Here is an 18,548-nt window from a genome sequence, read left to right as displayed (position 1 = left end):
TTGGGCTTTCCACTGAAAACTTCGTGCAGCACTTATAAATGTCATCTCTCTGTCCATATGCAGTGTGTACACGTGCTGTATTGTATAATGAAATGTCTTATCAGTCTTGGACAAAGGGTAATGTTGTAGGGACAAACCACAGGCCATTCTTTTTTGGTTTTTTGTGGGTTTTTTAATTTTATTTTTAACCATGCCTTACAGAAAGAATCAAACAAATAGTTCAACAGAGATTCTGGAATTGGATCTGGCTGCCTTACGCAGAGATCTGCTGATCTCTTTAGGACTTCATGAAGCTTTAAGGCCACGTGACTACAGCTGGAGACTAATCAAGGTTTATAAAGAGATTAAAAGGACCATAGGAAGCAGGCAGATATTTTGCAGAATTCACATAAATGTTTAAACAATTTGGTGATTAAAACCAAAGTTTAGCTAAAACCATTTTGAGCACTGCTGTAGATCACTCTAAGCACATATTTATATTTAAGTGCTTGCAATATCTTCATAAATCTGACTACAGCAGCTAAAGCCTCCAATAAATGTATACTTTGGGGGATTTTGTTTTTATTATTCTCATTTGCAGTCCATAGCTGCCTGCAGACCACTGGAAATGTGCAGAAAAGAATGAGTCCTAGGGGAAGAGCCAAGACTCAGTTCTCTCCACATGCTCGCTTGTATAAGAGTTTTAAGTTCTTACAGTGACATTCATAGTCTTTAAACTTTATGCTAGACAAGCCACAGCAGAATATATGGGCTTTACCCAAGGAACCTGCAACATACTGAAAAATGCAAGTTGAGTATAATTATTCTAGTTTTTGTATGATGACAGTAGTAATAATCACATCATAGTAACATAATACAGACCCAAGATTCCCTCTTGTTATCTCTTTGCCATTAAAAATGACTGTGGCTTCTGTGCCTGTTTAAGCTTTTAAATGTAGCTAGAAGAGCAGCAGTATCTTAATTTTCTGTTTCCTTTCATCTTTCCTCCTTTCTCTTACAGAGGAGGCAAGTGCTGTGATGTTCAATATCAAATCATCGTGACGGAGAGGGTTCAAATTTGGTGAAATGAGTTCACTTGGTTTAGATAATGATGTATGTGCTTAGTTTTTGAAACTAATATATATATATAAATATTAGAAAGACTGTTTTATTCTGTGTTCAGTTAAATGTTAAGTATTGCAAAACAATGCTGCTGTTCCTGGTGAAGTTCTAATGCTGGCATGCTGTGGCTGCATTAGATACACATTTTTTTTTCCATAGAAAGCCTAGCAGATGGGTAAATTTTTGATCTTTTTGTTCACAAAGGCGTTCAATAATTTATATGCTACTTTGCATCCAATTGTAAAACTGCTCAATAAGCAAATTGAAACTTAAGAAGACTATTGAGTTTGTGGAACAGAATTCCGTTCATCATTTCAGTTCTTTTATTTCAAACCTCTCTCCTTTTTCCATCTCTCTGTACCTTTGCTTCTTATGCGGTGCCCATACCTTTCTGATCATCAGCTTCTGTTCTCCTCTGTTCATCTTCTTTTCTGTCTTTGGAATTTCCATTTCTGTAAAAACATCCCAACCTTCCACAACTTACAAGTATTATTTATGTTCTAGCTAGAGTTACGAATTTACAGGAAAATGGCAAATTTGCACCAACTACGAGAGGAAGATAAAAGTAAAATTCATGTTCTCTGCTTAAGATATTGGCAGATATTCTGTCTTGATCCATCTGCTGAGTACCTGGACATTCATCCCCATAGTCTCTCTTTAGAAACAGTGTGTATTTGCTTCTTGTAGCTTTAAGCACTATTTCTTTGCCCTGTTTTCACAAGAAAGGAGGACCCTGGGAAATAACGATCTGTCAGCCTCACTTCTGTGCCTGGGAAGATCATGGAACAGATTGTCCTGGAAGATATGCTAAGGCACATGAAGGACAGGGAGGTCATAGAATTGTAGAATCATTTAGTTGGAAAAGAACTTTGAGATCATTGAGTCCAAACATACCTGTCCATTACTAAACCATATCCATGAGTGCTTCATTTACCTATCTTTTAAATACCTTCAGGGATGGTGACTCAGCCACCTCCCTGGGCAGCCTCTGCCAGTGCCTGATAACCCTGTTGATGAAGGTATTTTTCTTAATATCCGTTCTGAACTTCCCCTGGCACAACTTGAGGCCATTTCCTCTTGTCCTACCATTTTTTAAGTGGGAGAAGAGACCAACACCAACATCACTACAACCACCTTTCAGGTAGTTGTAGACAGTGATAAGGTCTCCCCTCATCCTTCTTTTCTCCAGGCTGAACAACCTCAGTTCCCTCAGCCACTCCTGGTAACACTTGTTCTCCAGCACCTTCACCAGCTCCTCTGCAACACACTCCATGACCTCAACATCTGTCTTGTTGTGAGGGGTCCAAAACTGAACATGGTATTCAAGGTGTGGTTTCACCACTGCTGAGTACAGGGGCAGACCCTCAAACAGACTGACGCTTCCATCCAGCTTAGTGTCATCCACAAGTTTATTAAGGGTACGTTCAGAACCTTCCTCCAGGTCATTGACAAAGGTATTGAACAGAACTGGACCCAACACCACTTGTGACTGGCCTCCAACTGGATTTAACTCCATTTATGACCACTCTTTGGGCCTGCCTATCCAACCAGTTTTTTACCCAGCAGAGGGTGCACCTGTCCAGGCCAGTGGCAGCCAGTTTCTAAAGCAGAATAGCGTGAGAAATGGTGTCAAAGGCTTTACTGAAGTCCAAGTACGCTACAGCTACAGCCTTTCCCTCATCCATTGAGTGGGTCACCTTGTCATAGAAGATGATCAGGTCAGCTTGGCAGGACCTGCCTTTGATAAACCCATGTTGACTGGGCCTGATCAGCTGGTTGTCCTGTGAGTGATTCAAGACAGCCAGCACAATTTCACCAAGGGCAAGTCCTGCCTCACCAGCTTAATGGCTTTCTATGAGAGAATGACTACATCTGTGGACAAGACCTATGGATGTCATCTATCTGGACTTCTCTAAGCCTTTGACATGATCCCCACAAGATCCTTGTCTCTAGATTGGAGTGATGTTAATTTGAAAGATGGACTATTCAGTGGATAAGAAATTGCTTGGCTGGTTGCCCATAGAGGGTAGTGGTCAATGGTTTAATGTCCAGATGGAGATCAGTGATGAGCTGTGTCCCTTAGAGTTCTGTTCTGGGACTGGTGTCGTTTAATATCTTCATCACTGAAGAAGACAATGTCTATGATTGAGTAAGTTTGACTCTCAGTAAGTTTGCAGATGACACCAAGCTGAGTGGTGAGGTTGACACCAGTGAGTGACGGGATCCTATTCAGAGGGACTTTGACAAGCTGGAGAAGTGGGCATGTGAAAACTTCATGAGGTTCAACAAGGTGAAGTGCAAAGACCTGCACTTCGGTTGGGGCAACCCTCAGTATCAATACAGGCTGGGGGGGATGAAGGAACTGAGAGCAACCCCGCAGCTTAGGACCTGAGGGTCCTTGTGAATGAAAAGCTGGACATGAGCCAGCAATGTGTGCTTGCAGCCTAGAAGGCCAACCATGTCCTGGGCTGCATCAAAAGAAGTGTGGCCAGCAGGTCAAGGGAGGTAAGTCTGTCTCTCTGCTCTGCTCTCGAGAGACTCTACTGGAGTATTGAGTCTAGCTCTGGAGCCCTCAGCACAGGAAAGACATGGACCTATTGGAGTGGGTCCAGAAGAGGGTCACAAAAATGATCAAAGGCCTGGAACACCTGCCCTGTGAAAACAGGCTGACAGGGTTGGAGTTGCTGAGCTTGGAGAAGAAAAGACTCCAAGGAGACCTTATTGTGGCCTTTGAATACTTAAAAGAGGCTTATAATAAAGATGGAAACAGTTTTTAGCAGGCCCTATAGTGATAGGACAAAGGGTAATGGTTTTAAACTAAAAGAGGAGACATTTAGGGTGGATATTAGGAAGAAATTTTTTATGCTGAGGGTGGTGAAAAACTGCAACAAGTTGCCTGGAGAGGTGGTGGGTGTCCCATCCTGAAAATATTCATGCTCAGGCTGGGTGGAGCTCTGAGGAACCCGATCTTGTTGAAGATGTCCCTGCTTACTGCAGGAGAGTTGGACTAGATGACCTTTGAGGTCCCTTCGAATTCAAACCATTTGATTATTCTATGATTCTATGAACTACTTCTCTCAACTGCAATACATTGCAAGGAGGGAGAGCAAGTCATTCTGCTGCAGGCAATATTTCACTGTGCTGAAATTTTAATACATGTGACTTAATTTTAGTTAAACTATGGAACTCAAGAAGGTTTCATTTGTGCATAATTTGATGCTACGATGTGTGCACCCGCTAATGGTAATTTTCTTTTAAGTGTGTTAAACACACATGAGGCACTCTACTATATCTCAGAGTGGGTAGAGATAATTTCAATAACATGCCATTGATGTTCTGCCGGGTTTTACTAGTAATCAATGAAAACAGTTGGCAGCAACATAATTTATATTAGCACGTTGTTTTGTTCTGTTTTCCCATTTGTTGAGAAAAAAAATAGTTCTAATTTTGACCTAAAAATCTAAAAAGCTTAAATTGTTGACAGGTCCTACTATTCTTAAATTAATCGAGAGAAATTCTGCCAGACCAATGTTACCAGTTAGAATCTTTTCTGGGTTTTATGGTTTGATTCCTCCCCCACAACTCCCCCGGAAAAGTCATTTGCAACAGAAGATCATCTAGTCGGAATCGAGGTCAGATGTCTCAGCAATGAATGGTCAAAGTTGACCTAAAGGTAGTTAGAAGTCTTGAAAGCAAAGCCAGGAATGCTGTAGTTCATAGGAATAGGAAAAACAGGAGCCAGAGAGGACCATTAAGAGGAGGATAAGAAAGTTGTTTGGATGCATATCAGTGGAAGAAGACTGCATTTGGAAATGCAAGGAAAAAGGAATCTGCAGAAATAGTTTGACAATGCAATATATTGAACAAGACTGAATAATGTGAAAGGAAAGCCATATCTTAGATTTGACGCACAGTGCCTGCAAAATACAGATATGTGATAAAAAGATGCTTGAGTGGAAAGCTGGGTTTGAACCAGGATAAAACAGTGCTGTCTCCTAACCCAAAACCTCTCAAATTGCTGAACTTTGCTGAATTTTGTTTAATAAAACATGTATTTCACTGAATAAGCCTGATACTTAAGAGAGAGTTTACTTGGTTTAAGCATGTATGCAGTTGAGATTTATAGCAAATTAATGAGATCATTTTAAAATTGATTGAAGATAAACCAGTTCAATTTCTCACGAAGGCTGAATTACAGATGGATCAACTACTGGAACAAGAGATTATGGTAAAGTTTTTCCACAAGGACAATTTCCAGATACTTGGCAGCTATGAAAATCAAACTTCTTATCAAGTGGCTGAATCAAATGTAGGAACTTGACTCTGTTCTCTTTTCTTCTCTTGGCCTAAGACATTTGCCTGGGGTCACTTTGTGAGTCAATGGCAGAGCTGGAAATAAAACTGAAGAATTATTACTTCCAGTCACAGGCACTAACCACAAGACAATCTTTCCCCTCATTTCTCTTTTAATGGACTACAGTTGCATTTAGCATTCCACACCAGTCAACAGGGTAAAATTATTGGGTATAGTTAGACAAGCGTACTAAAGAGTGCCTCAGAGTTTATGGATGAAAATAGCTATAAAAATGCTCAAGTTTATTATTATTATTTATTGTTTGCAAGCATGGAGATTCAATAAAAGTTTACAGATAAAAGAGGCCCAGTATAGGGCTTAAGTTTACCATTATTTCATTTCTATTCTAAAAGCAATATTCATTACTTAAAATGTTTAGCTCAAAGAAGTTGTTGTCAACAGTTTTCTAATACTTATTCTTGGAAAAATATGTTAAATTATGGAAGAACTAATGAAAAATTGTCTTAAATTATCCATTTCTCATTCTTAGCTTCTCTTCTGCACCTTGTCATTGTTACATGTTTCTCTTCTAACAATATAAAACAGCACCTATTAGTGAAATCAAGAGTACCTGTACTCCTGAGTAATCTGTGAAGGGTTTTCTGTCATTGAGATCATTTTCATTACTCTGAATGCCAGGTTAGTTCTGCACTTGGAGATCAGTTCCCAAATTTTTTTAGTTGATTTGTCTTCCTGTCCTTGTTAATCAGTATGAATGAGTGGTGGGAATAAGTTTTATTATCAAGTACCATTCAGCATGAACAACCCATAAAAATTAATGGCTATAGTTTCTTTTGGGGGTTCTGTTAATTTAAAGAGGAACCATATTTGACAGCAACCATTTGCATTGTGAATTAAAAGAGTTGAGAATTGAGATGAAAAGCAAAGTTTAGCAGGTTATGAAATTTCAGTCTACCTGCACAAGTTCAGCAAGGATATAACGTCTTATCCAGAAATGGGTAAGACATAAGGTGAAAACTGTCTTCATGGAGACCTTATAGTCACAAATCAAAAGAAACACATCTGCATATCTTCCAGAACTTGGCAATGGTTGTAGGGCTGCAATGAAAACTTTGGTGACCAAAACTCCAAGCAGCGACCAGTGTTCGTTTTGCATATCAGCTGGCAAACTTGTAAGTGAGCTGCAGTGACGTACCTTGCAGCTCACCATGCAGCACAGAGACTAAAATTCAGGAAATGTGCAATAGCAAGGTTTGAGTGCAGCATTTCATCATGTTCAAGAATTGCAAATTATTATGCTTCCATGAGGAAAAGACCTATCCCCAGTGTGTTACAGGGGTGCTATGTCTATCTAGCTGCTGAACATAGAATAAATTGTGTAAAATACTTATTGATGTTTCCACGGGCCACAAGACCTTATAGCAGCTGGTGTATATTTTTAAATTCAGAATTTCTCTTACCTTTTGTTTGTGGAATGAATGTCTATGAGTGAGCCCAGGGTGGTGAAATGGGGAATTGGTGCTGATGATAGATAAGATGCTGGTGCTGCTAAGAAAGGGTGAATTAATTTATATTATATGAGCAACTAGTCCAGTAGTGCCACTGCAGAAATGAGGCAGGCAGTTCTGAATACTGTGCTTGGGGAATTACATACAGAAGCATAAGATATGCACTGGTACGTCTGGTATTGCTACCTATGCTAAACTTGAAAAATGTGACAAAAATTGCAGGTTTGTGAGGAATTGCTGACAAGTACAAGTGTGTTGGTGTGCCTCAAACTAGATGGAGTTTCTTGTCATTCATCATGTCCACCCTGTGCTTTTTTCAATTTTAGGGTCTTTCTGTTTTCTTTTTCTCTTTGTTTATTTATTTATTTCCTTAGCATTGAGATTATAATCAGCCTCAGTTGGTCAGGAAACAGCAATTTCAAAGCCTCTTGCCCCTTGGTCACTTGTATGACTCATATACTTAAGTTTTGTTTATTCTTTCATGCTAAATCCTGGTAGAATGAGGAAAAAAACAAGCATAAGCAAGCCTTAGAACCTTATACAAAACAGTCAACAAGTAGCAGATTCCAATAGCAAATTTCAGGCTTCACTTGACTACAAATTAATTCTACATTCTAGCTGTGCTCTCTGGTTCATTAACATTCCAGTTTCTTTTGTGTTTTCTGAGCACTGCATTTAATTCTAACACATCCCAGCTTATTTCTGCATAACCTCATTCCACCACAACACTCCAGTAAGCAGGCACCTTTGCTCCCCCACACACCACCACCCCCATTTCTCATCAAGGGAGTTTTGCCATCAGCTTCTGTAAAGCAATATTTCTTCAAGTGCGCATTAAAAATGAGGATAAAGTAGGTGTGAGTACATCAGTAAAAACAGCCTCTTCCTTCTCTCCCTTTCCCTCCCCCCCCCTTTTTTTTTTTTACAAGCCATTTGGATCTTTCAGGAATTTCTTAGAGGTCAACAATATTGTTACGGTACACTCTATGAGGGGAACTGCTTTCTATGATAGCAACAATACCAGGCTTGTTTTGCAAAATTCCTCTCATCCTCTTCACCCCTTAGAAATTCGTAACTAGTAATCTGAAAATAACATGAAGAATTGTTTTTAATGAGAACATGAGCATAGTAAAATTTACTGAATGTGAAATCATCATGTACTCTTGTTAATATAAAGTACTAATAATGTAAACTTTCAGGCTTTGAGGTTTCAAGCTGATCAGCTGGAATAAGAGAAATGTCCTGATTTACAGGTTCATGAGGTTTTATGAATTCCTGTAAAGTATTAAACCCACATGGAAACAGGTGAGGATGGTCTGTGGCACTTAGGGTAACAATTCCCAGAAAAATATTCATTTAGCCTTTGCAGCCATGAAATGAGCACATTTATTTAATGGATCTTTATTTTTTTCTTGGACAAATGGTATTCCAACAATGAAATGGTTATCAGACTGCAATACAAAGTATGAGACAGACCTTGTTGCTGTTATCCTTTAATAAAAGGTAGGGGATGCAATGTACTTCTTTCACTCTGTTCTATTACATGTACCTGAGTCACAAATACATAATGGAAATGTGGTGCAATTTGTGTCACCTTCATAAGCTGCTCCATAGTCAAATGTCCAGGGCCTCAAACCTGACTTCAGAGCCCTGGGGTTATTTCTATTTTTTTGTTGTGGTGGCTGTGTAATGTACCAGGCATTAACCAGGTAGGGAGTATAACCTAGTTTCTTCCACTTCCCACTGTGTCCCTTGAGTAGGAGGCCATAGAAACAACCCGTTCTGCTTGTTAGATGCCTTTGTGGCTGCACACAGAGGGGTGGGATGCACCTTCACCAGACTTTCTTCTAACGTGATGGACAGGCACTCTGCCTTGTTTTCCTCCCACTAAATTCTAGACGCTTAATCGAAATGTTAAAAGGAGTTTAGGATCTTGCCTCAATGAATGGAAAGAGAGAAGTACTTCTCCATCAAACACATTTACAGGTAGATTGCCCATGGGATACGCATACAAACAAACATATTTCTTCTCAGCCTAGAGAGATCCACAGCAATTCTTTCTGAGTTTAGGAGAGCACCTAGAGTTAGATGGAGAAAGACTTGCCTCTCTGAGATGCATAAATGGGATTGAATTTCTTCTAGCTAAGGGAAGGCTCGGATCTCACCTCTTCCATTCCCTCTGAAGTGGAGGGAGCCACTAGGACCATAGTGTCTTTGCTTCAGAGCGTGGCAGGGAATTGGAGAAATCTCTGTTGCCTTGCTGGAGTTTTCTCCTTTCTGGCTTTGGGGCTTTCTAGGTCATTCTTAATAGGAAGCTTATTTTGCTGGTGATTTTTTTTAAGGGGATACAGAATCCTTGCTTAAAAGTAAAACAAGAACACCTGTATGTTACTGCCTCTCTCTGTGAACTGGCTTACGTAGCTGAAACATTCCCAGCAACTGACTTAGCCAGACGAGGCAGGTTCCAGACACATCCCAACCAGGCCTTATGAGGTCTTCAGCCCCTCCACTGAAGCTGTTCCCTCTCCTGCTCCACGAAGTAAGGGGTAATACTCTTTTCACTCCTCCTTCCCTTTCTGGATAAAGTGAGCAAGAGCAGGGCTGATTGCACCCACAGAAGATTACTAATAACTTCTGGCAGTTTGTTATTAATATACCTGTCACAGCATCAGTTCCTGGTGCTGCAAGAAGGAATCAGCATCTTCTTAAAGCTCTTACCTTGGAAGACACAATTTTGTTGTGAATAAGGATATTTCTGCTAGAAATAGAATCTCCTTTGCCCAATTTTGCACTGGAGACAGTGACCTAGAGGCTTTTATTTGCAGTTATAAATCTGTAGTAAACAGTGTGACTTAAGCATGTTATATATTGATGCAATATGTAAGTCATGGTCAACTGAAAAGAAGCCAGATCTTTGCATACATGAAAATGTTACTCAAGTGAATGGAAAGATCATGTCTGCATCATCGTTGTTTCCTCTCACTGTAAGCATTGCAGAGTAAGTGAAATGCCAGTTGTTGATATGCAGTTATGCCATTTAATATTGTTAAAACTTGCTGGATTTGTGAGCAATCTAACAATACAGGTTCTCCAGAATGATTTTTTTCGTCACCTGAGGAAGTGATGATATAATAATACAAGAAGAATTTACAGTAGCATTTTTACCAATGTAGTATGAAGTTTCTTGCTGTAAATTGAAGTACATCACATGTTAAAAATTCTTTGTTGAGCATGCAGTTAGATTGCTGAGGAAGGAGTTCCTAAAGCAGGAAATGAGAAGCTGTCTGTTTCTTTTTGTAATGTCCCTAGTCTAGCGTCTTAACCTTCTAAGGAACGGGTATTTTGGTGGTTTTGGTGTTTTGCTTTGTTTTGTTTTCAAATAATGGTGAAGAAGTGATCTGCCTTACTTTATTTTGTGATAAAACAATTCCTTACAGTTTTTCAGTACAGCTCTTTCACGTGCCTTGCAAATAAAGCAAGGTGAGCATTGTCTCTCTCATGAAAAATAAGAGGTTACAACTGATGCAAAACATATCACCTGAGCTACTTCTTATGCTAATTACATTGCTTTTCAAACCCACAGTGCTGTAACATCTGTTTGGTCTGCTGTAGGACAGAAAATATGCATATGATCTTGCATGTCTTTAATACTAGTAGTTTCAAAGACTGTTTTGAGTTTAGTAAAAATCATAATAATTTAGAACTCAATAAAATCAATGCATTAGAAATTTCAATAAGTAATTGGCTATTACTTATTATTACTTATAAAAACCTATGTTACTGAAAACTGCGTAGATTTTTGAGTATTATGTTTTAATTATGCTCCAATAAGTGAAATATTTGAATAAGGTCATTTTCTTCAGTGCTTCAAATGTCACAACTTTATTTCTAAGAATAAAAATAGCTTGGCATTAAAAAGCCTAGGTATTTCAGGCTTCATGTTGCATGCAAATTGAATCAACTAAGCGTTTAAAAATGTTCTTCATTTTAAATAAATAGCTTACCTATCTATTCTACACAGGACTTCAACAATTCAGTGAGATTTATTGCATACTTGACTTCAATTCCTGGAAGAAGTCACTAAAAGTACCTGTAAGCACCTAGAAAAATAAAGGGGATGAGGGATGGTAAACATACGTTTGCCAAGAACAAAATGTGTCAAACCAATTTAATTTTCACCTCTCACAGAATAACAGCTCTTGTGGGTAAAGGACAGACAGAAGAAGTCATATGGTTTGACTTCAGTAGAAGAAATTATTGTAGGTGGATGGGAAATTGTTCAAAAGGCTGTAATAGGGGAGTGTTATTAACATTTCACTGTCAAAAAGAAGCCTGTGTCAAGGATGTGCTTATGAAATCTATAGATGACACCAACCTAAGAAGCACTGTAGGTACCTGGAAAACAGTGAGGCAGATTAGAAAAAAAAAAAAAAAAAAAGTTATAACGTGACTATACATACAGAGAGGTCCCTGGAAAATGCAAAGATGTTGCAATAAGTGGGGAATGCCTCAGTTTTGCTAAAGTTTGAATTAAATTGTGGCTGAGTATGAAGCGTGGCAGATCATTACATTTGTTATTTTTCTTGATGATTGCAACTGAAAAGATGTGATTTTCAGTATTCATGTTAGCACTTAAGGTGTGATATTTCTATCTAATGATCTGAGTGGAAGAGTCCATGCAAATGAAAAGGGACATAATATTTCTTGGAGAAAAGTGCAAATCTTTGATATCAAACTTTAAAGTTATTTTACATCATCACTGCCAAAAGCTTCAATTTCAGCATCGCAACTGATACCTCCATTTTACCCAGCCATAAGCTTTTCTTGTATTAACTCATGTTTTATCTCTTAAGTGGGTAAAATACAATTTATTTGATCATTTGAAAGTATCAGAATGCAAATTCTGTAATGAGGCAATCTTCATCTCTTTGGAAAAATAGGAAAGCAAATATTCTTAGTAAAAGTAGTTTAGCGTCGTGTTCTCATATTGCTGTTAAAAAGGATATTATCCATTTTGTTACCTTGCCTGTATATCATATATTGCTTCTGATAGAAATATACTGACACCTGTATATACAGCTTAATGTACTAATGTACTATCTGTGTGTGTATCTATATGCATATGAATTATACCTGAGAGACATTTTGCAAATGTCTGTCCCAAAAAACCTGCTTTACAAAGCTACTATTATTTTAGGAAAATTATTTACTTACATTCACAACGGAAATATAGAAGGACTGGAATTTAAATCCCAGTTCCCTCAATAACATTGTATTAACCTCATTAAAGAAATTCTATTAAGTGTAAGAACACTGGGATTCAGTAAAGGATTGCTGAACAGTGTATTTGTCATATTACAATAGTTGGTCTTAAGTGATCAAGTCTCAGCAAAATAAATGCTTCCAAAATGTAACTTAACAAAATAACTGTTGAGAATATATTTTTAATATAAAACTGATATTTATTTACCATGGTAACGTTTCACTTGTTGTGTTTCTAGACAGTACCTTTTTAAGATTAATCCTATTAATATGTTTTTACCATGTTTTTCTTAGTAATATTGTTTTATCTTCACTGAAATGTTTATATTTTCTTTAATAAGATGAACATTTAATGTGCTCTTGGCATGAACTAATTTTTAATAAACCATTAGTAAGTCAGATCTCTATGGATTTCTTTCCCTTAAAAATCAAGCCTCTTCCAGCAAGGACTTCTTGATAGATCCTGGCATTTGAATTTATTATGGCATTTTCAACATTATTCATCATAAGAAGAAAGGAAAAATTCTGGTTAATCAGACTGTAGATGATTTTTTTCTGCTTTCATACCTTTATGAGAATGTGTAGTTGTTGTTTTTTTTTTTTTTTTTCCGGAGAAGCTGATCCTTTTAAGCTGTGGTGCAGGCTGGGTTACTGTTGTGGTCAGCAGATCGAGGGAGGTGATTGTCCCCCTCTACTCCACTCTCGTGAGACCCTAGCTGAAGTATCGTGTCCGGTTCTGGAACCCGCAATAAAAGAAGGATATGGAGCTGTTGAAGTGAGTCCAGAGGAGGCTACAAAGATGATCAGTGGACTGGAGCACCTCTGCTATAAGGACAGGCTGAGAGAGTAGGGGTTGCTCAGCCTGGAGAAGACAAGGCTCTGGGAAGACCTTAGAGCATACCTGACGGGGGCCTACAGGAAAGGTAGGGAAGGACTTTTTACAAGAATGTGTAGTGATAGGACATGAGGAAGGGAATTCCCTCATAAATTGGAATTTCCTCATAAATTGGAAGGGAAGATTCAGATTAGATATTAGGAAGAAATTCTTTGTGATGAGGGTAAAACACTGGAACAGGTTGTCCATGGAATTTGTGGCTGCCCCCTCCCTGGAAGTGTTCAAGGCCAGGTTGGATGGGGTCTTGAGCAGCCTGATCTAGTGGGAGGTGTCGCTGCCCATGACAAGGGGGTTGGAACTGAATGATCTTTAAGGTCCTTTCCAACCCAAGCCATTCTATGATTCTGTGATTATTATACCGTGTATTCTATCTTCCTAGCAGAATTAGCAAAATTGAGAATTTTATTCATCTATCTATCTATCTATCAGATATTTTGTGTAGTATTCAAGCACTAATTCGCTCTTCAACTTGTTGACGAGCTGCTGTGAGCATTTTTGCACTGATGCTTCAAAGACCTGAGTTGCAGAACTGAAATCACCCAAGGAGGGAAGCAGGAATTCTACTTAGAACTTGGAAACCGACCTTAGTAAACTACAGACCTAGCCTTCTGTCTATTCTGTCCAAGACTTACAAAGGAGGTGGTGTGAGTATATTTGTGGCTGATCTAATATTGTCAGTAATCACCCTTCAAATGATAAGTCGCACCATGAATTTATATGCAAACACCATGAGAAAGCTATATGCTCCATCTCTCATTGTGGAGTGGATACTCAGTGAAAAGAGGATACTGGGTTACTTTTTGTTGCCCTGACCATAGTGTTCAGAAGAGGTGAGCAAGCTTTTAGGCCATTCAGTTTAGAACAGAACTAGCAAACTTCAAAGCAAACACTTTGTCAAGGTTTATCTACATGGATATCAGTTATACCATTTGGGAGAAGTTAGTTGTACTTTTGGAATGAAATGGAAAATGTTGAGTTATTCATTCCAAGGAGAAAGAGATCAAGACTGTAGAAATGTAAATTATACTTTTAAAAGAAAGGGACTTCTATGCAAATTACTCTGTGTAAATTTAGGAAGTGTAACAATGGGTTTTATTTGCTCACAGATACTCAGCATTTATTCCAGAGACCTTTTGTTGGCATCCAGTGGGTTTCTGCTCTTAACTGAAGTCAGTAACTTTTCCCAGCCAGTGGAAGTTGGAGCTTTACAATCTCTTGCATGTGGTTGGCTATTTCATGGAGAAGATTTCTGTGAAAATGAAGTCCTTGAGTGGAAGGCTTCTCTTGGATCATTTTGTCCAGCTGCAGTTCTGTTTCAGTATAAGGTTGATGCAAGTCTTGTAGGCATCTGCTTAAAGCTTACAGCAAAATCAGTCTGCTTTGAATTTTAGACTGTCTTGTATTACAGACTGGAAGGAAACAAGTGCGTAAAATCCACTTGGTTGGGATCTGCCCTAATGGAAAAGCTACCTTTGGTTTGACTTAGACATAATGATATTAACGACATCTGCGGGGGACTAAGACCTTGCTCCAGCATTATACCTAGTCATCAGCTCAGCTCCAGCTGTGCTATGGGTTCCCCTGAGTTAAATGGGCTACTGCCGGCCTTCCTGTTGGAGCACTCAGTGTGCTGCACAGGATCAGGCCGTGTGAAAACTGGGATTTAATGACTGTACTGGTTCCAAGGTCTTTTTTAAAGAACTGTGTGTTATTGATGAAACGGTTGTGAACCTGACTTAACTTAAGCATTTTAAAGGAGCTACAGCAAAGCAAATAATATGTCTATATTGCAGTACAAGCGTTTCTGTTTTCTGCAAAACAGATGTGGTTGTTTCTTCTTCTGTTACAACATGGAGGCAATGTTTTGCTTAAGTCTGGGCCTTTTTCTGGGCATGGAAGTGTTACTGTGTTTAGTGTCAGAGAAGGCTGTGCGGGGCTAAACCAGTGTCTGGAGAGGATTTTTATTGCTTTATTTGGATTCATTTTAATTGCTGGTAAACCACAGAGTTGTAAGGGGAAGACACATAAGGCAGTTCCCCCTGTAAAGCATTTCTGTTAACAGCAGGATTGTGCCTTTTGCAAGCATCTTTTCTAAGCAATTACAGATGCTTTGTATCTTATAATATAGACCCTTTTATTATTTTCTAACTTGGTCACAGTGCATTTCATGCTTATGTTACCTGCTTTCCTTGCTCTGCCTATACTAATTCTGTTTGTACTAATGTAAGAAATCTTGAATAGTTTCCACATACTTTTGTTTTGATAGGTACAATCACTACTTGGGCAGGCTACCGTATGCTGCAGTATTTGCACTCATTGAGTTTGGCCAGTACAATAACAGCACGCCTGGATTTCTTGCTGAACTTAACACTGCAGTAGTTGCTGCAATAGTCTGCTCAATGAAAATGGAGCCAGGTACGGAAAAGTGAAGGATAAGAGCTGAGCCATACTGCTGGATTCACCACAGGAATACGATGGATGTTAAGAAGAGCTATTAGGCATGTTGTGCACGAGGAATAGCTGAAGTACATTTTCTTTTGTCAGTTCTTTTGCTTATCTAATAGGGAAAAAAGTGAGGAAAATAAGTCTTCCATCAGACAGTGGTCATCTAACTATATCATATGAAGATACTAATGTCTTTAAGTGGAATATTTGCTTATATATATATAAATAGACTGATACACTGCCCTCATCAAGACAACAGCTCTGTGGCTCACCACTCCTGCTGAAAACGTGTCCTTGCACAGTGTAGGGCTCAAGAAGCAAGAGAGACAGAAAGTGAGGGGGAAAGACAACATAAGAGTTATATGAATCTTATGACTCGGTTTATGTATTGAGCAAAGATTGTTCACTATAAAATATACGAGTGGTCTTGTAAGCAAGGGCACGAGGCCTCATAATCCCTGTTCTTCCCTGCTCCATCCTCCCCACAAGTAATCTCATAATTACAGCCATTTGGGTAGGAGACAAATTTGAATCCTTTCAGTTAGAGGAAGACATTAGACTTCAATCTTCTACTCTGTCACAACTGTATTTTTTGCAGGTCTTTATGCTGTTGGGGAATGTTACTGGTACTTTCAGAACACCTGCTAGGATAAGGCTCCAAAGAGAAATACACAAAAAATAATCTAGATTTTTGGAACTAGCTAGTTTTCATTGCCATAATACTAATTCAGCAAAAAACTGGGTGGAAAGGGCAAGCAATGCCATCTGTAAAACAGGGGGAGGGGGAAGAATCTTAGCATTACAAGGTTGTCAGTTTAATTCATTTCTTAGAAAAGCATTGAAACAAATCAATAAATTCTTTGAAAGAAACTAGAAGATTACAATGATGCATCATAACTGTAATCAAGAAATCATGGATAATCAAGAAATAATATGTTGTATGAATTTCAATTTCTGTTCTGACAGCTTAACAGTTCTGGTAGATTGAAGATAAGGTATAGATGTCTGTATAAGTACACATTAGAAAATCCGTCAGAATAGGCAGATACATCAAATGAGACTTTACAGGAGCCTGACTTCTTGCCTTTTCATAAACAGTTTGGATGAAGGATAGAGACTGCTTATTCAGTGTTGAGTGTCAACCACACTGGAAAATATACAAGGGTGTTTGGGAGGCAAAGTTTGAATTTTGTGAGTACAAAATCATTCTAGTAATTCTGTTTCTGAAACACTATGGGAAAAATAAAACAAGCTGAGCTAGGTTGCTATGTAGAAAGGACAGATTTAAACTTCTATTTTTAGATAGGAATAATTAACTGTACAAGCACATGATGCATAATGTCTCCTTAGGCATCAGCAATAGAAGAAAAAATGTGGGTTAATAGTCAATCTCATCTTGAACTTAGGTAAACAATGTCTTGTCAATGATGTCAAACACCATCTGGAGTGTCTGATGGGAACATTGTGTTAAACAGCAGAAGAAATTCTTTAGCTTTCTTGAACCACCTAAGGTCAAAAAGAATGTAGACCAATTTAGGAGAGCTCAGAGAAAAATAAACGAGAGTCCTCAGAAGTCTGCTTAATACTAATAAGGAAAAATTGAAGGAACTAGAGTTTTTTTGAATATGTAGAAGGTTAAGACTAATAAAGAAAAATTGAAGGAACTAGAGTTTTTTGAATACATGGAAGGTTAAGACTAATGTGTCGTAATAACAGTTTTCAAATACATAAAAGGCTGTTGCAAAGAGGTAAAGAATGCATTCATGGTCTTTCATAGAGAGACCAGCGAGAGACAAATTTCAGCAAGGAAGGTTTAGGTTATGCAACAGAAAAAAACTTCTAACAATAAGAATGGTGAAGGTTTGAAACAGGTAGCCTAGAAAGAATGTAAGGTTTCCATTATTTGAGGTTTTAAGAACAAGTATGTGTTCTTGGTACTGGCGAAATACAGGAGGCACACAGGGAGCTGTTGGACCTCAGGTAACAGATGCATATGATTCTGGTGCGTCAAGTATCATCTATTAGTTTTATTCTGAATTCTTGGAAACTACGTGTTTGTAATTGTATTTTGTTGTACAGTACTGATCTGTGAAAATACTAGGAATGTAATGCAGTTAAATATGTGTTGAACCCAAGAAAAAAGAGCATAACTGACTCCCTTTCTCTGTTCTGTGCAAAGACATTTCTACCTTTTAATCTTTGAAAGGTGAAACAGAGAACAAATCTGAACTGCTTTTCTTACAGATTTTTTCCTCCTAAAATGCTGATTCAGCTCTCGGCAGCTTAGAGCACGACCTTTCCACTGGAGAGTTGTAGTTCTGTCCTAACCCTGTCCTAATGGCACCACTGGGCATAATGCTTCTCGGCCAGTGCTTGTTATTGACTTTGATTTTGCAGAACCTGACAGCAAAGGTCCTGCAAATTTCAGCCTTGTTATAGTCTTGTTTCTATGTCTCAGAACTGCTTCAGTGGCCACTGAGCTGCTCCTCCCTTCCCCCCCTTCTTGCTTGTGTATCACTGGTTGGGATTGTATGGAATGGTGCTCCTAAATGTCAGGTCCAAAGCCACCTCTCTGCTTGGTCCTGCTTTTGTTGGTAAAATAAATATTTTCTGGTTTGAATTTTAAACAGAAAACTTCATGTCTGACTGTTTATCTGAAAGGCACTTCAGAGATAAAAGAAGAACGCTGTATTCATCTTGCAGTAATAGCAACATCCAGCGAATAAGGCAGCCGTCTCCCTTGGCTCTTGTGCCTGAGACACAAACAAACCAACTATAGAAAGCAGTTCATGTTGCTATAGAGTCTCAATTAAAGCACTGCCTATTAAAGAACATCTACATGGCCAATTTATTCTTGTTTTCCTGCCTCAGAAGGAAAAAAGCCCTTCTAGTTTTTCAGTCACAAAAGTTCTCAGTCCCAACAGATGGAAGAGCTGTCATTTCTCTTATCCTTAAGTGGATAAAGGACATTCATTGGCTTTTGGAATTGGGTGCCAAAATTGATAGCTCCTGTGTTGTTAAA

General features: G+C 38.5%; 1 protein-coding gene across 4 annotated transcripts in view; it reads left to right on the top strand.

Annotated features, from left to right (window-relative positions):
* The window catches only part of SORCS2 (sortilin related VPS10 domain containing receptor 2), a 558,809-nt gene that overhangs the window by 380,331 nt on the left and 159,930 nt on the right, over positions 1-18,548 (top strand). The window lies entirely within an intron of this gene.

Source organism: Cuculus canorus, chromosome 4, assembly GCF_017976375.1.
Source record: "Cuculus canorus isolate bCucCan1 chromosome 4, bCucCan1.pri, whole genome shotgun sequence".
NCBI lineage: Eukaryota > Metazoa > Chordata > Aves > Cuculiformes > Cuculidae > Cuculus > Cuculus canorus.
This window is presented reverse-complemented; position numbering and strand designations above follow the sequence as displayed.